General features: G+C 43.9%; 1 protein-coding gene across 7 annotated transcripts in view; it reads left to right on the forward strand.

Moving 5' to 3' along the window:
- The window catches only part of pknox2 (pbx/knotted 1 homeobox 2), a 435,336-nt gene that overhangs the window by 77,659 nt on the left and 335,179 nt on the right, over window positions 1-22,498 (forward strand). The window contains exon 1 of one of the 7 annotated variants that reach the window (XM_068053844.1): window positions 14,791-14,810. The exons of the other annotated variants lie outside the window; for them this stretch is intronic. The gene's annotated coding sequence lies outside the window, so the exon portion shown is untranslated. Of the gene's footprint in view, window positions 1-14,790; window positions 14,811-22,498 lie in introns of those variants that run through there. 7 annotated transcript variants of the gene reach the window in all.

Consider the following 22,498-nt stretch of genomic DNA (forward strand, 5'->3'; position numbering starts at 1 on the left):
ACTGCTGCCACTGTATATCAGTGGTGGAGATAGTGAATGTTTGTGAATGGGGTGCCACACAAGCGGGCTGCTTTGTCCTGGATGGTGTCGAGCTTCTTTAGTGCTGTTGGAGCTTCGCCCAACCAGGCAAGTGGGGAGTATTCCATCACACTCCTGACTTGTGCCTTGTAGATGTGGACAGGCTTTGGGGAGTGAGAAGGTGAGTTACTGGCCACAGGATTCCTAGTCTCTGACCTGCTTTTGTAGCTACGGTATTTGTATGGCTACTCCAATTCAGTTTCTGGTCAATGGTAACCCCCAGGATGTTGATAGTGGGAGATTCAGCAATTGTCATGCCATTGAATGTCAAGGGAAGATTTTTAGATACTCTCTTGTTGGAAATGGTCATTGCCTGGCACTTGTGTGCTGCGCATGTTACTTACCACTGATCAGCCCAAGCCTGGATATTATCCAGGTCTTGCTGCATTTCTATACAGACTGCTTCAGTATCTGAGGAGTCACGAATGGTGCTGAACATTGTGCAATCCTCAGCGAACATTGCCAATTCTGACCTTATGATTGAAGGAAGGTCATTGCTGAAACAGCTGAAATTGGTTGGGCCTAGGACACTACCCTGAGGAACTCCTGCAGTGATGTCCTGGAGCTCAGATGATTGACCTCCAATAACCACAACCATCTTCCTTTGCACGAGGTTTGACTCCAACCAGTGGAGAGTTTTCCCCCGATTCCCATTGACTTCAGTTTTGCTAGGGCTCCTTGATGCCATACTTGGTCAAATGCTGCCTTGATGTCAAGGGCAGTCATTCTCACCTCACCTCTTGAGTTCAGCTCTTCTGTCCATGTTTGAACCAAGGCTGTAATGAGGTCAGGAGCTGAGTAGCCTTGACAGAACTCAAACTGAGCGTCAGTGAGCAGGTTATTGCTGAGCAAGTGCTGTTTGATCGCACTGTCGATGACACCTTCCGTCACTTTACTGATGATCGAGAATAGACTGATGGGGCGATAATTGGCTGGGTTGGACTTGTCTTGCTTTTTCTGTACAGGACATACTTGGGCAATTTTTCACATTGCCGGGTAGATGCCAGTGTTGTAGCTGTACTGGAACAGCTTGGCGAGGGGCGTGGCAAGTTCTGGAGCACATGTCTTCAGTACTATTGCCGGAATGTTGTCAGGGCCCATTGCCTTTGCAGTATCCAGTGCCTTCAGTCATTTCTTGATATCATGTGGAGTGAATCGAATTGGCTGAAGACTGGCATCTGTGATGCTGGGAACTTCAGGAGATGGATCATCAACTCGGCACTTCTGGCTGAAGATTGTTGTAAATGCTTCAGCCTTATCTTTTGCACTATGTGCTGGGCTCTCCCATCATTGAGGATGGGGATATTTGTGGAGCCACCTCCTCCAGTTAGTAGTTGTCCACCACCATTCATGACTGAATGTGGGAGTCTTTCAAACGTCAGCTGATTAAAATCCAGGACCAGCATGTTCCTGTGTGGAAGAAAGACAAAGTTTGGCAAGTTTCAGGAAGCTTGGATAACACGGGATATTGTGAGCCTAGTCAAAAAGAAAAAGGAAGCATTTATAAGGGCTGAAGGCTAGGAACAGATGAAGCACTTGAGGAATATAAAGACAGTAGGAAGGAACTTAAGCAAGTAGTTAGGAGGGCTAAAAGGGGTCATGAAAAGTCATTGGCAAACAGGATTAAGGAAAATCCCAAGGCTTTTTATACATATATAAAGAGCAAGAGGTTAACCAAGGAAAGGGTTGGCCCACTCCAGGACAGAGTTGGGAATCTATGCGTGGAGCCAGAGGAAATGGTTTAGGTGCTAAATGAGTACTTTGCATCAGTATTCACCAAGGAGAAGGACTTGGTGGATGATGAGCCTAGGGAAGGGAGTGCAGATAGTCTCAGTCATCTCATTATCAAAAAGGAGGAGGTGTTGGGTGTCTTGCAAAGCATTAAGGTAGATAAGTCCCCAGGGCCTGATGGGATCTACCCTAGAATACTGAGGGAGGCAAGGGAAGAAATTGCTGGGGCCTTGACAGAAATCTTTGCATCCTCATTGGCTGCAGGTGAGGTCCCAGAGGACTGGAGAATAGCCAATGTTGTTCCTTTGTTTAAGAAGGGTGGTAAGGATAATCCAGGAAATTATAGGCCGGTGAGCCTTACGTTAGTGGTAGGGAAACTATTAGAGAGGATTCTTCGGGACAGGATTTACCCCCATTTGGAAACAAACAAACTTATTAGCGAGAGGCAGCATGGTTTTGTGAAGGGGAGGTCATGTCTCACTAACTTGATTGAGTTTTTTGAGGAAGTGACGAAGATGATTAATGAGGGAAGGGCAGTGGATGTTGCCTATATGGACTTTAGTAAAGCCTTTGACAAGGTCCCGCATGGCAGACTGGTGCAAAAGGTGAAGTCACACGGGATCAGAGGTGAGCTGGCAAGATGGATACAGAACTGGCTCGGTCACAGAAGACAGAGGGTAACAGTGGATGGGTGTTTTTCTGAATGGAGGGATGTGACTAGTGGTGTTCCACAGGGATCAGTGCTGGGACCTTTTGCTGTTTGTAGTATATATAAATGATTTGGAGGAAAATGTAACTGGTCTGATTAGTAAGTTTGCGGACGACACAAAGGTTGGTGGAGTTGCGGATAATGATGAGGATTGTCAGAGGATACAGCAGGATATAGATCGGTTGGAGACTTGGGCGGAGAAATGGCAGATGGAGTTTAATCCGGACAAATGTGAGGTAATGCATTTTGGAAGGTCTAATGCAGGTGGGAGATATACAGTAAATGGCAGAACCCTTAGGAGTATTGACAGGCAGAGAGATCTGGGCGTACAGGTCCACAGGTCACAAAGTGGCAACGCAGGTGGATAAGATAGTCGAGAAGGCATACGGCATGCTTGCCTTCATCGGTCGGGGCATAGAGTATAAAAATTGGCAAGTCATGTTGCAGCTGTACAGAACCTTAGTTAGGCCACACTTGGAATATTGCGTGCAATTCTGGTCGCCACACTACCAGAAGGACGTGGAGGCTTTGGAGAGGGTACAGAGGAGGTTTACCAGGATGTTGCCTGGTCTGGAGGGCATTAGCTATGAGGAGAGGTTGGAAAAACTCGGATTGTTTTCACTGGAACGACGGAGGTGGAGGGGCGACATGATAGAGGATTACAAAGTTCTGAGCGGCATGGACAGAGTGGATAGTCAGAAGCTTTTTCCCAGGGTGGAAGAGTCAGTTACTAGGGGACATAGGTTTAAGGTGCGAGGGGCAAAGTTTAGAGGGGATGTGCGAGGCAAGTTTTTTACACAGAGGGTGGTGAGTGCCTGGAACTTGCTGCCAGGGGAGGTGGTGGAAGCAGATACGATAGCGACGTTTAAGAGACATCTTGACAAATATATGAATAGGATGGGAATAGAGGGATATGGGCCCCGGATGTGCAGAAGGTGTTAGTTTTGGCAGGCATCAAGATCGGTGCAGGCTTGGAGGGCCGAATGGCCTGTTCCTGTGCTGTACTGTTCTTTGTTGTTCTTTGAATGTGGCATGACTGCAGAGCTTGTATCTGATCCGTTGGTTGTGGGATCGCTTAGCTCTGTCTATTGCATGCTGCTTATGCTGTTTGGCATGCAAGTAGTCCTGGGTTGTAGCTTCACCAGGTTAACACCTCATTTTGAGGTATGTCTGGTGCTACTCCTGCTACTCCATCATCTCCTGTCTTGATGGTAATGGTAGAGTGGGGGATATGCCGGGCCATGAGGTTACAGATTGTGGCTGAGTACAATTCTGCTGCTGTTGATAGCCCACAGCGCCTCCATAGATGCCCAGTTTTGCATTGATAAATCTGTTTGAAATCTGGCCAATTTAGCACGGTGGTAGTGCCACACAAGATGATGGAGGGTATCCTCAATGTGAAGACGGGACTTTGTCTCCACAAGGACTGCGCGGTGGTCACTCCTACCAATGCTGTCATGGACAGATGCATCTGCGGCAGGCAGATTAGTGAGGACGAGGTCAGGTATATTTTTCCCTCTTGTTGGTTCCCTCACCACCTGCTGCAGACCCAGTCTAGCAGCTATGTCCTTTAGGACTCACCCAGCTTGGTCAGTAGTGGTGCTACCGAGCCACTCCTGCTGATGGACATTGAAATCCCTCACCCAGAGTGCATTCTGTGCCCTTGCCACCCTCAGTGCTTTCTCCAAGTGCTGTTGAACATGGAGGAGTACTGATTCATCAGCTGACGGGCGGGCGGTAGGTGCTAATTAGCAAGAGGTTTCCTTCCCCATGTTTGACCTGATGCCATGAAACTTCAAGAGGTCTGGAGTCAATGTTGAGGACTCCCAGGGCAACTCCCTCCCGACTGTATATCATAGTGCAACCACCTCTGCTGGGTCTGACCTGCCGGTGGGACAGGACATACCCGGGGATGCTGATGGTGATGTCTGGGACATTGTCTGTAAGGTATGATTTGGTGAGTATGACTATCAGGCTGTTGCTTGACTCGTCTGTGGGACAGCTTTCCCAACTTTGGCAGAAGTCCCCAGATGTTAGTAAGGAGGACTTTGCAGGGTCGACAGGTCTGGGTTTGCCGTTGTCGTTTCCGGTGCCTAGGTTGATGCCGGTGGTGCGTCCGGTTTCATTCCTTATTGACTTCCTAGTGGCTTGCCAAGCCACTTCAGAGGGCAGTTAAGAGTCAACCACATTGCTGTGAGTCTGGAGTCATATGTCAGCCAGACTGGGTAAGGACAGCAGATTTCCTTCCCTAAAGGACATGAGTGAACAAGATGGGTTTTTAGAACAATTGATAATGGTTTCATGGCCATCATTAGACTAGCTTTTTAATTCCAGATTTTTTCATGAATTGAATTCAGATTCCACCTTCTGCCATGGTGGGCTTTGAACCCATGTCCCCAGAGCATTAGCCTGGGTCTCTGGGTTACTAGTCCAGTGACAATACGACTGCACCCCTTCTGCATAACAGAAATCCAGATTGATGGTTCCAGTATGTCAGCCGGAGCACTGAGGCCAATTGTAATTCCCCAATCTCTCGCTCCAACTGAGCAACTGGTTTTCGCATCTGAAACTTCCCGCGCTGAATTATGATTTTACCAGCTGGACCAGTTGGGAACCTCTTTTGTGTGTTGGCTTGAACAAGATTTCCGACTTTGGTTGGGAAATATTTGGGGTATCCTCAATGATCTGAATATTAGAACTTGCAGCAATGAAAGAGCAAATCATGCCAAATTGGGCCTTTTAGCTTAGATTAGATTAGAGATTAGAGATACAGCACTGAAACAGGCCCTTCGGCCCACCGAGTCTGTGCCGAACATCAACCACCCATTTATACTAATCCTATATTCCTACCAAACATCCCCACCTGTCCCTATATTTCCCTACCACCTACCTATACTAGTGACAATTTATAATGGCCAATTTACCTATTAACCTGCAAGTCTTTTGGCTTGTGGGAGGAAACCGGAGCACCCGGAGAAAACCCACGCAGACACAGGGAGAACTTGCAAACTCCACACAGGCAGTACCCGGAAACGAACCTGGGTCCTTGGAGCTGTGAGGCTGCGGTGCTAACCACTGCGCCACTGTGCCGCCCCAGCTTAATAATAGATTTTTTTTTTTAAAGTTCTTGTTCATCTGCCTCAATAAATATGGTAGGTTGGTGGTGTAATGGGCTATTGTTAACACAGAGATGAGCATCATCGGGGCTGGTAAACACTAAAACCAGATCTTAAATGAGCTGGAGCAACTACTACCACTCTGAAAATGGGACATTGCCAGAGCAGGTGCTGGATAAATGTCTGAAATTGTGTAGAGGTTTTTAATGTGGGTTACAAAACCAACAAGCTACTGGGGGATCTATGCCTGTGTTTCTGAGCCCTGAACCATCCCTCTAATGCAGACCAGTGCTTGCATATTGGTTTGAAAATTAGAACTTTGACATTAATTAAAAGGGAAAGTCATAGGAACACAAGAATGTATTTTAGTTAAGAGAGGCCCAACCTTTTACCTGGTCTGCTCATTTGAGAGAGATACTGCAATGTAGAACCAGGTGATAATGGTAAATGCAAGTCTCTTAAACAGGAAAGATGTGCTGAGTAGTGTTCTACTGGTGCCTGTTTTGACACTGCTCTTACTTATGGGATATATAAATGATCTGATTTGGTCGTCAAGAACGAAGGAACAGGAGTATGCCATTTTTCCCTTGAGACTCTTCTGTCATTCAGTTAGATCATGGCTGATCTTTATCTTAATTCCATTTACCTGCCTTGGTTCCATATCCCTTAAAACCCTTGCCTAATAAAAAAAAAGAACCTATCCATCTTAGATTTGAAATTTTCAATTGACCTAACCTCAAAGGCTTTTGGGGAAAGATTTCTACTACTGTTTATGTGAAGAAGCGCTTCTTGACATCTCATTGGAATGGTCTGGCTCTGATATGGTATATAGAGAAATCTATTATTTTTTCCATTATCTTAAACACCTCATTTTATATCACCCCTTAATCTCTATTTGATAGAATACGAGGATAGTTGTATAGTCGTAGTCACCTCTTGACCCCTGAGGTAAGCTTCTGACCACACTTCTACTCCATCACCAAGACTGCTAACTTCAACCTCTGTAAGATCGCCTGCAGTGCCCCTGCCTCAGCTTATCTGCTGCTAAAGCCTTCATCCATGATGACGTTACCCCTCGATTTGACTGTTCCAGTGCTCTCCTGGCTGCTCTCCCATCTTGCACCTACATAATCTTGAGCTCATTTCATCGAAAACTGTGCTGCCCGTATCCGATCTCATACCAAATTCCATTCATATCACCCCTGTGATTGCTGACCTACATTAGCTCCCGGTCTAGCAACGTCTCAATTTTAAAATTCTCATCCTTATTTTCATGGCCTCGCTCCTTGCTATCTGTGTAACCTCCTCTAGCCTTCCAACCCTCCTGAGATTTTGCACCCCTGCAATTCTGGCTTCTTGCATATTTATTTTGATCAGTCCATAATTGATGACTGTGCCTTCAGCTAACTAGGCTCTAAGCTCTAGAATCCCCTCCCTAAACCTCTGTCTCTCTAACTCTCTTTCCTCCTTTTTAAGATGCTCCGTAAAACCTACTTCTTTGACCAAGGTTTTGGTCATCTGTTGTAATATCTCCTTAAGTGGCTTGATGCCAAATGTTGTTTAATAGCTCTCTTATGAAGAGCCTTTTATGTTTTACTGTGTCAAAGGCGCTATTATAAATGGAAATTTTTGTTGCTGTAGTCGGAATAGAAATTTTGTTGATGGGGGATGAAAGAAAACCTTCTCGCTTTCTGTTCCACTTCTACCACCAAGCATGAAGTGATTGGTTGAACTTGAGATGAGTTTGGGCTTGGCCTACAGTCTTTATACCAGAGTATGGTGTCTTCACCACTGAGCTATCACAGGAGCCTCCTGTTGGTTGAGTTTTCCTATTTTATTCCCTGTCTGAGGTTCCCCCTCACTACACTGTACCAACAACATGCCTAAACCCCTACTGTAACAGTGTTAGTTATCCTGTGACTTCTCTCAGTAAGACTGTCTATTTGTGCCAAATTATGGCCACAAGGGACTAGATAAATCTGTTCCAATTGTTGAGTTTTAACAACCAACGACCTATATTTATATAGTGCCTTTAACCCAATAAAACATCCCAAGGTACTTCACAGGAGCATTATAAAACGGAATATGACACGGAGCCACATAAGGAGATTGGGTCACATGATCACACATGTTTAAAGAGGTAGGTTTTAAGGAATACCTCAATGGAGGAAAGCAAGATAAAGAGGTGGCGAGAGGCCAAAGATAGAACCTTGGGGGACACCAGAGGTAATGGTGCGGGAACAGGAAGAGAAGCCATTGCAAATAATACTTTGCTACGATTAGATAGGTAAGAATAGAGCAAACAATACAAACAAGAGTTTCAGAGGAAAAAAGTGCATGTTGATTTAAACCCTTCAAATGGATGTTACAAATCAGTTCAGATTGATTTCAAATTGCTTTACATAGAGTCAGAAGTCTGTTCTGAAATGAGCCTAACTCTGGAAGTGCCAATTACTGCAAGGCACTGGCTGGGGTTTAACAATAAAATGAATCCTTTACGCTGGTCTGCTTACAGTTAGAAATGTGAGGATGGATTTAAAGCTTGTTTGAGAACTGATATTATTGCTGTGAAATTGCAAGTATGTAAATATTTTGTACAGAATTGTGTCTAGTGTTGGGATACCATCATCACCCCTCTGCACATTGAGCAATTCACGTACTGCCATGAACATTCGGAGACACGATGGGCCGAATGGCCTCCTTCTGCGTTGTAACAATTCTGTGATTGTTCCAGTTGCTCGACATTAGAGATCACAATCAGCAAAGGATGACGAAGAAATTGATAGAGGCAGAAAATATATCAAAGCAAACTAAGAGCTCCAATGCATATGTAAAAAGGAAGATATTAGCAGAAGTAGAATTAGTCCTTTAGAGGCAGATAGGAGAAAATATAATGGGGAATAAGGAAATAGCAGTGACACCGAACAAATATTTTGTCTTCACGGTAGAAGATACAAAAAACTTGTCTGAAATCGTGTGGATCCAAGGGTCTAATGGTGAGGAACTTAAAGTAATTAATATTAGTAAGTTAATTAAGGAGAGTCCGCACAATTTTGTAAAAGGGACATTAAGCTTGACTAATCTAAGTGAATTTTTTGATGAAGTAACAGAGAAGGTTGATGAAGGGAATGCGTTGAATGTTGTCTATATGTAATTTAATTTGATAAGGTACCGCATAAAACGCTTGTTAACAAAATTGAGGCTTGTGGAATAGGAGGGTCAGTGTCAAATTGGATTAAAAAAATTGGCTTAAGAATGGAAAACAGTGAGTCGTGGTAAATGATTTGTTTTCCAGACTGGAGGATGGTGGTTAGTGGTGTTCCCCAAGCTTCAGTGCTAGGTTCAATGTTTTTTTTTTGCTATATATAAATGACTTGGATCTTGGAATGTAGAGTAGAATTTCAAAATTTGCCATGACTCCAAACTTGGAGGTGTGGCAAACAGTGAGGATGATATGAACTGCCTGCAACAGGACATAGATAAGCTAGCAGAATGGGCAGGCAGGTGGCAGATGGAATTTTATACTGACAAGTGTGAGGAGATCCATTTTGGTAGAAGGGATAGGGAGAGGTAATATACACTTAATGGCACACTTCGAAAGAGTGTGCAGGAACGGAGGGACCTGGGGTTGCATTTGCATCAATCTTTGAAGTGGCAGGACATATTGAGAGAGTGGTTAGTAAAGCATAATGGGATCTTGGGCTTCATAGATAGAGGCATTGAATACAAAAGCAGGGAAGTTATGCTGAACCTTTATAAAGCTCTGCTTTGGTCCCAACTGAAGTATTGCATCCAGTTCTGGTCACCACACTTCAGAAAGGATGTGAGGGTCCTTGAGAGGACAGAGAAGAGATTTACCAGAATGGTCCCAGGGAAGGGGGATTTTAGTTACAAGGTTACGTTGGTAAAGCTGATGTTCGCCTTGGAGCAAAGGAGATTGGGGGGAGATTTGATGGAGGTGTACAAGATTATGATAAGCTTACGTAAGTTAGGCAAGGTAAAACTGTTCTTGTTAACTAATGGTACAAGGACTAGGGGACACAGATTGAAGGTTTTGGGCAAGAGATGCAGGGGGAATGTGAGGAAGAACTATTTTACGCAGCGAGTGGTAATGACCTGGAACCCACTGCTGACGAGGGTGTTGGAAGTGGAGACAATCAAAGATTTCAAAAGGAAATTGGATGGCCACTTCAAGGAAATTAAACTTGCAGAGCTCCAGGGACCGAGTTGGGGAGTGGCACTGACTGGATTGTTCCACGGAGAGCCAGCATGGATTCGATGGGCCGAATGGCCTCCTTCGTTGCTGTAAACAGCTCTAAGACTCCTTTTTTTTAAAAAAAATGAAGAAATTAATGGGCCTAAAAGCTGGAAAATCCCCTCGATCTGATGGACTGCATCTTAGTATTTTAAAAGAGGTAGCTGCAAAGATAATGGATGCATTGGTTTTGATCTTCCTGAATTCCCTAGTTTTGAGAATAGTCCTGTGGATTGGAAGGTAGAAAATGTAACCCTGCTGGTCAAGAAAGGAGGGGGAGAGAAAATGGAATTATAGACCAGTTAGCCTGGCATCAATAGTAGCAAATGCTAAAATCTATCATAGGAGACATAGTAACAGGGCACTTGAAACATCATAATGTGATTGGGTGGAGTCAACAGGGTTTTATGAAAGAGAAATGGTATTTGTCACATCTGCTAGAGTATTTTGAGGTTGTAACTAGTAGAGTAGGTGGGGGAGATGCACTATATTTGGATTTTCAGACGCCATTTGATAAGGTGACACACGAGTTTGTTGAACAAGGTTAGGGCTCATGGGGTTAGCAGGGTTTGAGGTTTGATTTAATAGACAGAAAACAATGTGTAGGAATAAATGGGTCATTTTCAGAATGGTGGGTTGTCACTAGTGGACTGTCTCAAGGATCAGTGCTTGTGCCTCAGCTATTTACAATCTATTACACTTGATCCACTCATCTAAGTAATTATATGTTGCAAATTTGCTCATACAAAGCTAGGTGGGAAAGTAATCTCTGAGGAGAATGCAAAGACTTTGGAAAGGGATATAGAACAGATAAATGATTGGACAAGAAGATGGCAAATGGAGTATAACGTGGGGAAATGTGAACTTATCCACTTTGGTAGGAAGTGTAGAAAAGCAAAATATTTTTTAATGAGTAAATATTGGTGTTCAGAGGGATTTGGGTGTTCTTGTACACGAATCACAAAGTTAATATGCGGGTACAGCAAGCAATTAGAAGGGCAAATGATAGATTTGCCTTTAATGCAAGGGGTTTGGAATATTAGAGTAAGGAAGTCTTGCTGCAATTATATAGGGTGGTGGTGAAACCATGTTTGAGTATTATGTACATTTTTGGTCTCCTTACCTAGGGAATGTTTTACTTGCCTTAGTGGAGGTGCAACAGAGGTTCACTAGATTGATTTCTGGGACAGGAGGGATGGAGTAGAATAGGCCTATACTTTCTCACATTTAGAAGAATGAAAGATGATCTCATTAAAACTTATACATTTCTTAGAAGGATTGACAGGATAGATGCTGAGAGGCCGTGACCCCTGGCTGCAGAGTCTAGAACTAGGGGTCATAATCTCAGGATAAGGAGTCAACCATTTAGGACTGAGATGAGGGTAAATTTCTTCACGACGACGATTGTGAATTTTTAGAGTTCTCTTTCGCAGAGAGCTGAGGATGTTATGTCGTTAAGGATATTCAAGACTGAGATCAATATATTTTTGGTTACTAAGGAAATGGGGATTAGGGTGGGAAAATGGACTTAATGTAGAAGATCAACTATGATCTTATTGAATAGTGGAACAGGCTTGAGTGGCCACTTTGATGCTTTTCTATTCTTTCTATTAATATGATCTCCGTTGTCCTGTATCTTGCATTTTATTTGAGCTGAATCAGTTGAGGTTTAACAGAGTCTGGGATCAAACTTGGACTCTTGGCAAGAAAGCACTTCACTGGATACCAATGCTCATTCATTTTTAAAACTGAACTGAGGCTAGAAGACTTCTCACCCCTTTATAACTCACTCCTGGACTCACCAGAACTCAGGACACTCCGAACTGGATTTCACTTGCCATTGTTGGGTATTTTCGGTGGGAGCAGGTGGACCTATTTTGTTAACCAGCTGAAGGTTGACAGTTCAAGAAGTTGGGATCCCTTATGACGCTCCTTTAAAACCTACCTCTTTGATCATGTTTTTGGCCACCTGTTCTAATTTGTCAAATTTTTGTTGAGAACCACCTGTGAAGCACTTGGGACATTTTGCTACATCATCATCATCATGGGGAATGAGGAAATGGCAGAGGCATTGAACAAATATTTTGTGTCTGCTTCACAGTAGAAGACACAAGTTTCATACCAGAATTGGGCAGTAACCTAGGGGCTAAAAAGACTGAGGAAATTAAGGAAATTGATATCAGTTGAGAAAAAGTATTGGAGAAATTTGAGGGATTAAAATCTGACTGGTGCCTGGGACCAGACGGCCTACACCCTAGGGATCTAAAATAGATCGCTGCAGAGATGGTGCATGCACTAGCTATGATTTTCCAGAATTCCTTAGATTCATGAATGGTCCCATCAGATTGGAAGTTTGTAAATGTTCTACCACTTTTTAAGAAAGCAGGTAGAGAGAAAACAGAGGCTAACTGGCCTGTAGTTCCAACATCAGTCGTTGGGAAGATGCTGGAAACTATTATTAAAGAAGTCTTTACAATGCACTTAGAAAAACACAGTATGATTAGAACAAGTTAGCATGGTTTTACTAAAGGGAAATTCCACTTGACAAATTTATTAGAGTTTTTTGAGGATGTAACTAGTAGGGTAGATAAAGGGGAACCAGTAGATGTAGCATACCTGGATTTCCAAATGGCATTTGATCTTCTTTGGCCTCCTTGTCTCGAGAGACAATGGGTAAGCGCCTGGAAGTGGTCAGTGGTTGTGAAGCAGCACCTGGAGTGGCTATGAAGGCCAATTCTAGAGTGACAGACTCTTCCACAGGTGCTGCGGATAAAATTGGCTGTCGGGGCTGTTACACAGTTGGCTCTCCCCTTGCGCTTCTGTCTTTTTTCCTGCCAAAAGCTAAGTCTCTTCAACTCACCACTCTTTAGCCCCACCTTTATGGCTGTCCGCCAGCTCTGGCGATCACTGGCAACTGACTCCCACGACTTGTGATCAATGTCAAAGGACTTCATGTCACATTTGCAGACGTCTTTAAAGCGGAGACATGGATGGCCGGTGGGTCTGATACCAGTGACAAACTGGCATTTAATAAGGTGCCAAATAAAAGATTAATAGGCAAGATAAAGGCTCGTGGTATTGGGGGTAATATATTAGTGTGGATAGAGGATTGGTTAATAGACAGGAAGCAGAGAGTGGGCATTAATGGGGCATTTTCAAGTTGGTGGGCAGCGAATAGTGGGGTGCTGCAAGGACCAGCGCTGGGGCCTCAGCTGTTTACGCTCTATATATTAATGACTTGGATGAAGAGACAGAGGGTAATGTATCTAAGTTTGCTGCTGATACCTTCCCACCGAACTTTGTAAGCTGCAGGGAGGATATAGAGAGGTTGCAAAGAGATATAGATAGGTGAAGTGAGCGGACAACAAGATGGCAAATGAAGTATATTGTAGGGAAGTGTGAAGTTGTTCACTTGGGTCGAAAAAATAGAAGAGCAGAATATTTTTTGAAAAGGTGTGAAACTAGGAAGTGTTGCTGTTCAGAGAGACTTGGGGGTACTCGTGTAAGTAACGCACAAAGTTAACATGCAGGTGCAGCAGTCTAGTAGGAAGGCAAATGACATGTTGGCCTTTATTGCAAGGAGATTGGAGTACAGGAATAAAGGAGTCTTACTAAAATTGTACAGGGCTTTGGTGAGTCTGTACCTGGAATACTGTGTGCAGTTTTGGTCTCCACATTTAAGAAAGGATATACTTGCACTGGAGGCGGTGCAAAGATTTACTAAATTGGTAATAAAATCAAGAAATGCTGGAAATACTCAGCAGATCTGGCAGCATCTGTGGAGAGAGAAGCAGAGTTAATGTTTCAGGTCAGTGACCCTTCATCAGATGAAAGGTCACTGACCTGAAACGTTAACTCTGCTTCTCTCTCCACAGATGCTGCCAGACCTGCTGAGTATTTCCAGCATTTCTTTTTTTTTATTTCAGATTTCCAGCATCTGCAGTATTTTAGCTTTTATTTTACTAAATCATCCCTGGGATGAGGGGGTTGTCTTATGATGAGAGGCTGAGTAAATTGGGCCGATTATTGTCTGGAATTTAGAAGAATGAGAGGCGATCTAATTGAGACATACAAGATTCTGAAAGGGCTTGATAGGGCTGAAGCTGAGAGATTGTTTCCGCTGATTAGGGAATCTAGAATGCGGGGGCACAGTTGCAGGATTAGCGGCCAATCGTTTAGGACTGAGATAAGGAGAAATTACTACACTCAAAGGGTTGTGAATCTTTGAAATTCTCTAACCCAGAGGGTTGTGGATGTTACATCGTTGAATACATTTAAGGCTGGGATAGATAGTTTTTTGGTCTCTCAGGGAATAAAGGGATATGGGGAACGGCAGGAAAGTGGAATTGAAGCCCAAGATCGTATTGAATGACGGAGCAGGCTCGATGGGCCATATGGTCTACTTCTACTCCTATTTCTTGTGTTACGGCACTATATAAATGCAAGTTAGTGTTGTCTATAAATTGTTCCATGGCATCACTTCACCTTGTCTTTACAATCTCCTTAAGTCCTCTAGAACCTCCTGAACATTCTGTTCCTCTCATTCGCGCATCCTCTCCTTCCAAACAAACATCATATAACCTTAAGTTACCTTGGCCTGAAACTCTCTGGTCCATTAAAAGCTGCCTTAAAAACTCACTTCTTCAATCAAGCTTTTGCTCACCCCTCCTAAATCTCTCCCTTCCTGGCTCAGCGCCCATTTCCTGATAGAGCCCCTTGGGATATTTGGTTAAATTAAAGGTGCCGTTTAAATGCAAGTTGTTATAGTTTTAGTGTTAGTCATGTTAGAGGCTCTACTGAGTGACTGGTTAAGTTGACCAGCATGTCGTTTTGAATTTCCACAGATGCACCAGAGGAGAATTTTAAACTTTTCTCAGAACCTTTCACTTCACGGGAGAATCTGCATCATAAATAATTTCAGGTTTGATTTGCAAATGTCACAACTCCTGAGGTCTTTGAATCATGCTGGCTAATTGTAGGATCGCAAGAGAAGTTTTGTTCATGCATGTCATGAGTCGGGTTGCCAACTCTGGTTGGTCTTATTCCAGGATGCTTCATCACATGATCTCCAAGCACCCACCCCTACACTCCTGCTATTGGTTGCTCAACATGTCTATCCTTGCAGTGCACTGCCTTCTGATCGGAAAGAGAACCGGCCCTTTAATATCTAAAATAAAAACAGAAAATGCTGGAAATACTCAGCAGTCTGGCAGCATCTGTGAAGAGAGAAACAGAGTTAACGTTTCAGGTTGACCTTTTGTCAGAGCGTTAAACTGTGTTTCCCTCTCACCACAGGTGCTGCCAAACCTGCTGCGTATTCCCAGCATTGTCTGTTTTTATTTCTGATTTCCAGTATCCGTAGTATTTTGCTTTTGTATGACCCTTTTTATTACCTGTTTGAGACGGTCAGTTAAACGGCCTTTTTCCCCATCTCCAATATTTTTATAACTAATAGATAAGAGTTCATAGAAAATTAAAGAAAAACACCCTTTAATGCCTCTATCGTTATTCTCCCAGGTTGCTTGCAGCATAAAATAGAATCGTAGAACAGCTACAGCACAGAAGGAGGCCATTAGGCCTTTTGTGTCTGTGCTGACTCTCTAAGAACATAGCAGTTAGTCTCACTCCCTAGCTCTTTCCCTGTAGTTCTGAATTTTTTTTTCCTCTTCAGCTGCTTATCCAATTCCCTTTTGATCGTGCTGAAGGCAGATTCAATCTCATGCAGTGCATTCCAGATCCTAATCACAGGCTGCATAAAGTTTCTCCTCATGTCTCCATTGGTTCTTTTGTCATTCACCTTATATCGGTGTCCCCTGGTTCTCAACCCTTCCACCAATGGGAACAGTTTCTCTCTAACTACTGTCTAGACTCCTCCATGATTTTGAACATCTCTATTCTTCTCTCGTCTTCTCTCAGGAAAGCAATCCCAGCGTCTCCAATCTGTCCATGTAACAGAAGTCCCCGATCCCGGGAACCATTCTCAAATCTTTTCTGCACCTTCTTTAAAGCCTTCACATCCTACGTAAAGTGTCCAGAATTGGACATAAACTCCAGGACAGTGCTGGAGGGTTGGCAACCCAAGTCATGGGCTGCACAGAGCTAAAGGGTGAGAGACACAAATCCTGCTTCTCAGCAGTGTCTACATGAACAAAGACCAAAGCTTTGGCCTGTTGGATGCACAAGTTGTCATCACATGTTCTATTTTCCAAATGTTCCTATGAACCAATACTCTGTCGGAGAAGAGGATCACTGTTATCCCACAATGTTCAGGCAGCAAACTTCGAAAAATCTTTGTCATGATTCAATTCTAGTGTACATTAGATATCTTCTGAACAGCTGATACCTTTTTTGTGTTGGTGTGCGTGGTAGCAGAGATGCTAGTTCAAATCAATGGAGTGCGGCTCCGCAACAGCAGCCGGTCACTTGATGCTTCCCTGGGAATGGAGAGGAGCAGCTGACTCAAAGATGTGAATATTTAGCTTCTACAAACATGGTTGCAGATTTTATATTGTAAAGAAGACTACATCTCGTTCTGTGTTCTGCTTTTTGATTGATTACAGCCTCCATTCCAGACAGAAGTGTGCTGTAATGCAACATGCTTATTTGAAATAATGATTTTTTTCTTATTTGCAGCCCAAGACAATTTGAAGATCCTTAAAGTATGATATTGCCACTGGCTAGGCTCTTGTGGTTACTGAGTAACTGACATAAAGACGCGAAAATACAAAGAATTGGCAGATGAGTGTGTGGCTGGGCGAGAGTGGGGGTCATTGATCTGCTGTTGAAGTGTTGCTGTGGTTATGGATCACCGAACTAAGGACTTGAGCAAAGCAGGTGGAGTCCTCACTTCACTGGTAGAACTGTAATATATTGGGATGATGCTGTTGTCAACAGAGATGCTTTGATCTATTTTTCCCTGGCAGGCAGGAGATTTGGAGCAGCAGTGTCAGTGCTGACAGCCACCATTATTTCTGGCAACAGGTCAGCCGTATATGTGTGGAGTCTCCACAGCGATCGGGGCAGTCCAACAGCTAGAAATGAACCAAACGTGTGGTTATCTTTCCTTTACTATGGATTCTGCCCTTGTAAGATAAATATCAGGAGACCATGGCATTTCCTGGGTATTGTAGACAAAACAGGAGTGCGAGTTACTGGTGGTAGAAGTGAGAATGCTGAGGTCAGGTAGTGCAAGATAGGGTGTTGGTTTATAGCCAAAATTCCGAGCATGTCCAGTTCCCAACCTCAGATGTGCTTTCAGGTGGAAGTGGGGAGTGGAGGAATGCTTCCAATTAAGCCATTAAAGCAGGACAAGGGAATGTAAAAGTAAACTACTGAGAAATAGTTTTATACTGATTATTATGAAGGATGCCTTTACTAAAAGACTGATAAATGTTGGAAGCAGACTCCCAAGCACAATAACAGAGGCAACAAATATTAGGGACCTTCAAAATGTAGCTGAGTTAGGATGAGCTTGGGACAAATAAGCTTTTCTTCTCCTTGACCCTTGTGTTTTTGTGGTGGACAAGGCACTTGCTTGTTTAACCATTCATCAAGGGGAGTACAGCAGCTCTATGACAAAACCAAACTCCGACTCAGTGGCCCCTGGGAGATGATTTGTGCCTGCACCCTTTGGATGGAAAAAGAGCTTATGGACATAGGAAGAAGGTCTGGAATTAGGAACCTGAACAAAGTAAAGGAAAATTTATTTAAGTTGATGTGTTAAATTTTTACTTTTCGAAAATAAATGCAGCTCACATTGCTATTCTGTTACAATTGAGGTTGGTGGAATGCACTGTCTTTCTCTAGTTCCACTACTTTTCTATAGTTTGAATCGTGCTGAGACATGGTGCACATCCTCTCTATTCACCAGTAAGCATTTTACCTCAATGGGGATTGCTTGTTAGAACTTGGCTACTGTAACTCCGATATTGGCCAGGACACCGGGGCGAACATGCCTGATCGAATTTTGCCATGGAGTGTTTTATGTCCATGTGAGAGGCCAGTTGGGTCCTTGGTTTAATGTCTCATCCGAAAGATGGCATCTGAACAGTGAACTACTCCCTCAGTACTTGGAGATAAACTGAACTGATATCCACTGATGACCCAACTTCTTCACACAGTTGGGTCAGTAACTCCTTTTGGTTAATTCCTTAAGGCCACTAGGCAGTATTCAAACATTTCATTAACAGTTTGACTGGGGAGGGAGGGATACAGGAGAAATAGGTCCTAGTCATTCTTCATTCTGTTAATGATTGCTGCTTCATTTTCAAAACGATAAATTCTGAAGGCAAAACTCTTGCAGTTTTTAATGTGAATATAGATATCTTTCTTGGGTGTCTTAGTGCTGGAGTGTATTTCAGTCTGCCTGAATATACAGCAAAACATGAGATTGCAGTTGAAGCCCAAATAAAGATCAGTGCTATCCCAGAGGCATTTAGCTGAAACCTCATTGTATCAAGTGTCAGTGTAAGGGTTAAGTAGGTCTGGCTGTTTGTTTTGTTATTTTTCAATTCTTTATTCTTGTTGACTTCCTGCAGTTCATGCATCAAGGGGAGACTGTAGAGCTGTAATTTAGCTCTATTTTCTGGTTCAGTTACTGAATGTGGCTCAACATTTGATGGCTTCTCTTGTGTATTAAGACAGGTTTCATTAGGGTGGCGCAGTGGTTAGCACCGCAGCCTCACAGCTCCAGGGACCCGGGTTCGATTCCGGGTACTGCCTGTGTGGAGTTTGCAAGTTCTCCCTGTGTCTGCGTGGGTTTTCTCCGGGTGCTCCGGTTTCCTCCCACAAGCCAAAAGACTTGCAGGTTGATAGGTAAATTGGCCATTATAAATTGTCACTAGTGTAGGTAGGTGGTAGGGAAATATAGGGACAGGTGGGGATGTTTGGTAGGAATATGGGATTAGTGTAGGATTAGTATAAATGGGTGGTTGATGTTCGGCACAGTCTCGGTGGGCCAAAGGGCCTGTTTCAGTGCTGTATCTCTAATCTAATCATTGTAAAGGCAAAATTTCTATTCCTATAATAACTTTAGTGAGAGTGATTCTTGCATTATGGTATGACAGCAACCCCTTTGCAATGGATTGGAGACTGAGCCCTTTCTTATCCAAATGGACGCCAAGCAAGGCTGTGTGATTGCGCCAATTCTCTTCAATATTTACCTCAGCCTGATCATGGAACTCATTCGTGACCAACCTGCACAAAGGGTCATGATTGAGTTTTGACTTGACGGAAGCTTTTCAACCTCAACAGGCTGAAATCCCAGACTAAAGTGACTCTCCAGCACGTTCAAGACTTACAAAATGCCGACGACTGTGCAATTATGGCCTGCACTGCAGGGACATTCAAAAAACTTTCAATCTCTTCAGCTGAACATACAAAAGGGTTAGTCTCATTCAACATCAGCAAGACCAAAATCCTCCACAAACACCCCCCCCCCCCCCCCCGACAAGCGCCCTACATCTCCAGCTATTGTTATTGATGGAGAGACTTTAGAATTGTTGAACAGTTTCCACATCTTGGCAGCTCCTTTTCTCAAAAGGTCACCATTGAACTGGAGATCCAGCACAGAATTGGCTGTGCCAGCACAGCCTTCCAAAAATTGCTTAACTGTGTCTTCGACACAAATCTCCACAAGTGAACAATGGCTTTAGTCTACAATGCTGTTGTCACCACTCTCCTATATGGAAGTGAGTGAGACTTGGGTCACCTGTCAAAGGCACCTCCGGTTGCTGGAGAATTTCCACTAGCAGTGTCTCCACAGGATACTTGAAGACAAGTGGGAAGACAGGCAAATAAAATTGAGCATCCTCACTGAAGCCAATTCCTCCAGTATAGCGACCATGATCATGTGAAATTAGCTCCGCTGGTCTGGACGTTGCATCCGCATGCCAAATAATCGGCTTCTGAAGCAGATCCTCTTTTCACAACTTGCGGATGGTGAGGAGGACAGAGAAAACGTTTTAAGGACCCTCTAAAGGTCTCATTTGAAAAGAGGACAAATTGACATCGGTGTGTGGGAGGAACTTGCCACTAACCGTGCCGTATGGCAATGCTTCATCCAACAAGCCACAACACAGTCGGAAACTGACCCCTTAAACTCCACTGGGAAGAAAGGTCGAAAGCAAAAGGAGAGAGAGCAGAACCCTAGATTGAGAATGCCACTCCCCCAGGACAACACTTGTCCTCTCTGCGCAAAGACCTATTGTTCCAGGATTGGTCTGCTGAGTCACTTGAGGACACGCATCGTTAACCCTGGCAGAGGTCATCCTCGTTTCGAGGAACTGACAGCAATGACCCTCTCCATGGACAGGAGGAACTGATACTTGGTGATATCCATTGCACTAGTGTATAGGACAGAGATGTTCATTGACAGAAAGTCCACTCCAAGGCCTTTGTTACCATCTGTTGGGATACATGGCTTATTTAGGCCAGTACCTAATCCAGTGCATTATCCAACCTCTCATGTTTTTAGTAGTTGAATTGTAAGACCAGTAATATAAACTGGATGAGCTTGTCATCAGGACAGGTCACGGCTTGAGTGATTTTGTTCCAACTGTAGGCACAGCTATCTTAATCCTCTCTATCCTGTATTGCCCTGAATGTTCCTGTTTTTCTCTGACTAGTTGCCCAGGCGCTTTTTTTTCTGTTTGTCGTCCCCATCTTAATCACGCTCCTTGGGTCATCACATACTTTTCTGAAGCATATGCATACATGGAGAGATGCATGAAGAATCCTGTGGAATTAGTGGGAAGTGGCTACAGTGAGTCAAAATTGACTGTCCATTTATAGCAAGTTATTAATGGCTGTGGATTTGCTTAGAGACTGGATACGAGTGATGTCCCACAGGGATTGGTGCAAGGGAAACAAAAGCAAAATACTGTAGATGCCGGAAATCTGAAATAAAAAGAAAATGCTGGAAATACTCAGCAATTCAGGCAGTTTCAGTGGACAGAGAAACAGTCAGTGTTCCAGATTGTTGATCTCTTGTCAGATTGGACCTTTCTTCTTTACTATCTACATTAACGACCAAGATGAAGGAATTGGGGGAATGATCTGCAACTTTGCAAGTGATACAAGGGTTTGTGTTGGTATTGGGAAGGAAATGGAACAGCGCTAAGCAGATCTTGGTGTGTTGACGAATGGGCCTGCTATTCGTAAATGGCATTTAACTTTGAGAACAGTAGTGTGGGAAGGATCATTGCGAAGCCTGCTAACCCCTTACAATGAACAGAGATGAAGCCTGTGGTGAAAGAAAAATATCTTGCTATCATGGTTTATAATTGTAAATCGTAAATTATATCGCAACCAAGTCTGCAAAACTATAGCTGAAGAAAACAGGCTGCATTCACAGGGCTATCCATTATAATAAGGAAGAATGCCATTTTATACTATATTTAGAATATTGTACACAGTTTTAGTTCCCCTCACATGATGGGCAATAAGGCTTTGAAGAAGGGTCAGAAGAGGTCTACATGAATAATTCCCAGTTTAAAAAATCTGAGCTACCCAGATAGGCTTGAAGAGTTGTGTTTATACGTTCGAGAAACATAGGGCTTGATTTTTAGCCTCTGCTGTGGGCAGGTGTGGAATTTCACTACGCTGGCTGGTTCCCTGGCTCCATTCTGTCTCCGGGCCATTTTGTTGGAGGCGAGGTTGGGGGGAGGGGAATGGTGGTGGATGGCTCCTGCAAGTGGTGGGTAACCAATTGAGTCTGTTAATGGCCACTTAAGGTCAATTCCCGGGGGCCATCTGGAATTTCTCAGTTGGCCTCCAGGTCCCTGGGGGCAGTCTCTTGGCAGCAGACTGGAGGGCTGTTGCTCCAGGCAGGGCTTAAAGGCATTTTTCCACCACCACCCCCCAACACCCTGCCTGGGTTCTGCAGCACGGTGGTGGCCTGGCTGCAAAGGCCTTTTTTATTTTAAATTTGAAAAAAGTTGGAGAGAGAGTGCCTTCATTTTGGGGCACCCTCTTCCTAACTTACCACGAATAACGTTCTGCTGTTGCTTTCAAGCTGGAGGGCGTCCTATTGGCTCTCCAATTTAGAGAGCCCATCTCATACAGTCATAGTCACAAAGTTATACAGCACAGAGACAGGCCCTTCGGCCCACCATCTCTGCGCCAGCCATCAAGCCTATCTATTCTAATCCCATTTTCCAGCACTTGGCCTGTAGCCTTGTATGCTATGGTGTTTCAAGTGCTCATCTAAATACTACTTAAATGTTGTGAGGGTTCCTGCCTCTACCACCCCTTCAGGCAGTATGTTCCAGATTCCAACCATCCTCTGGGTGAAAAATGTTTTCCTCAAATCCCCTCTAAACCTTCTGCCCCTTGCCTTAAATCTATACCCCCTGGCTATTGTCACCTCCGCTAAGGGAATAAGTTTCTTCCTATCCTATCACTGCCCCTCATAATTTTGTATACCTCAATCAGGTCTCCCCTCACCGTTCTCTGCTCTGAGGAAAACAACCCTAGCCTCTCCAGTCTCTCTCTTCATAGCTGAAATGCTGCAGCCCAGGCAACATCCTGGTGAATCTTCTCTGCACCCTCTCCAGTGCAGTCACATCCTTCCTATAGTGTGGTGCCCAGAACTGTACACAGTACGCCAGC

This window comes from Heterodontus francisci, chromosome 22, assembly GCF_036365525.1.
Source record: "Heterodontus francisci isolate sHetFra1 chromosome 22, sHetFra1.hap1, whole genome shotgun sequence".
NCBI classification, from domain to species: Eukaryota; Metazoa; Chordata; class Chondrichthyes; order Heterodontiformes; family Heterodontidae; genus Heterodontus; species Heterodontus francisci.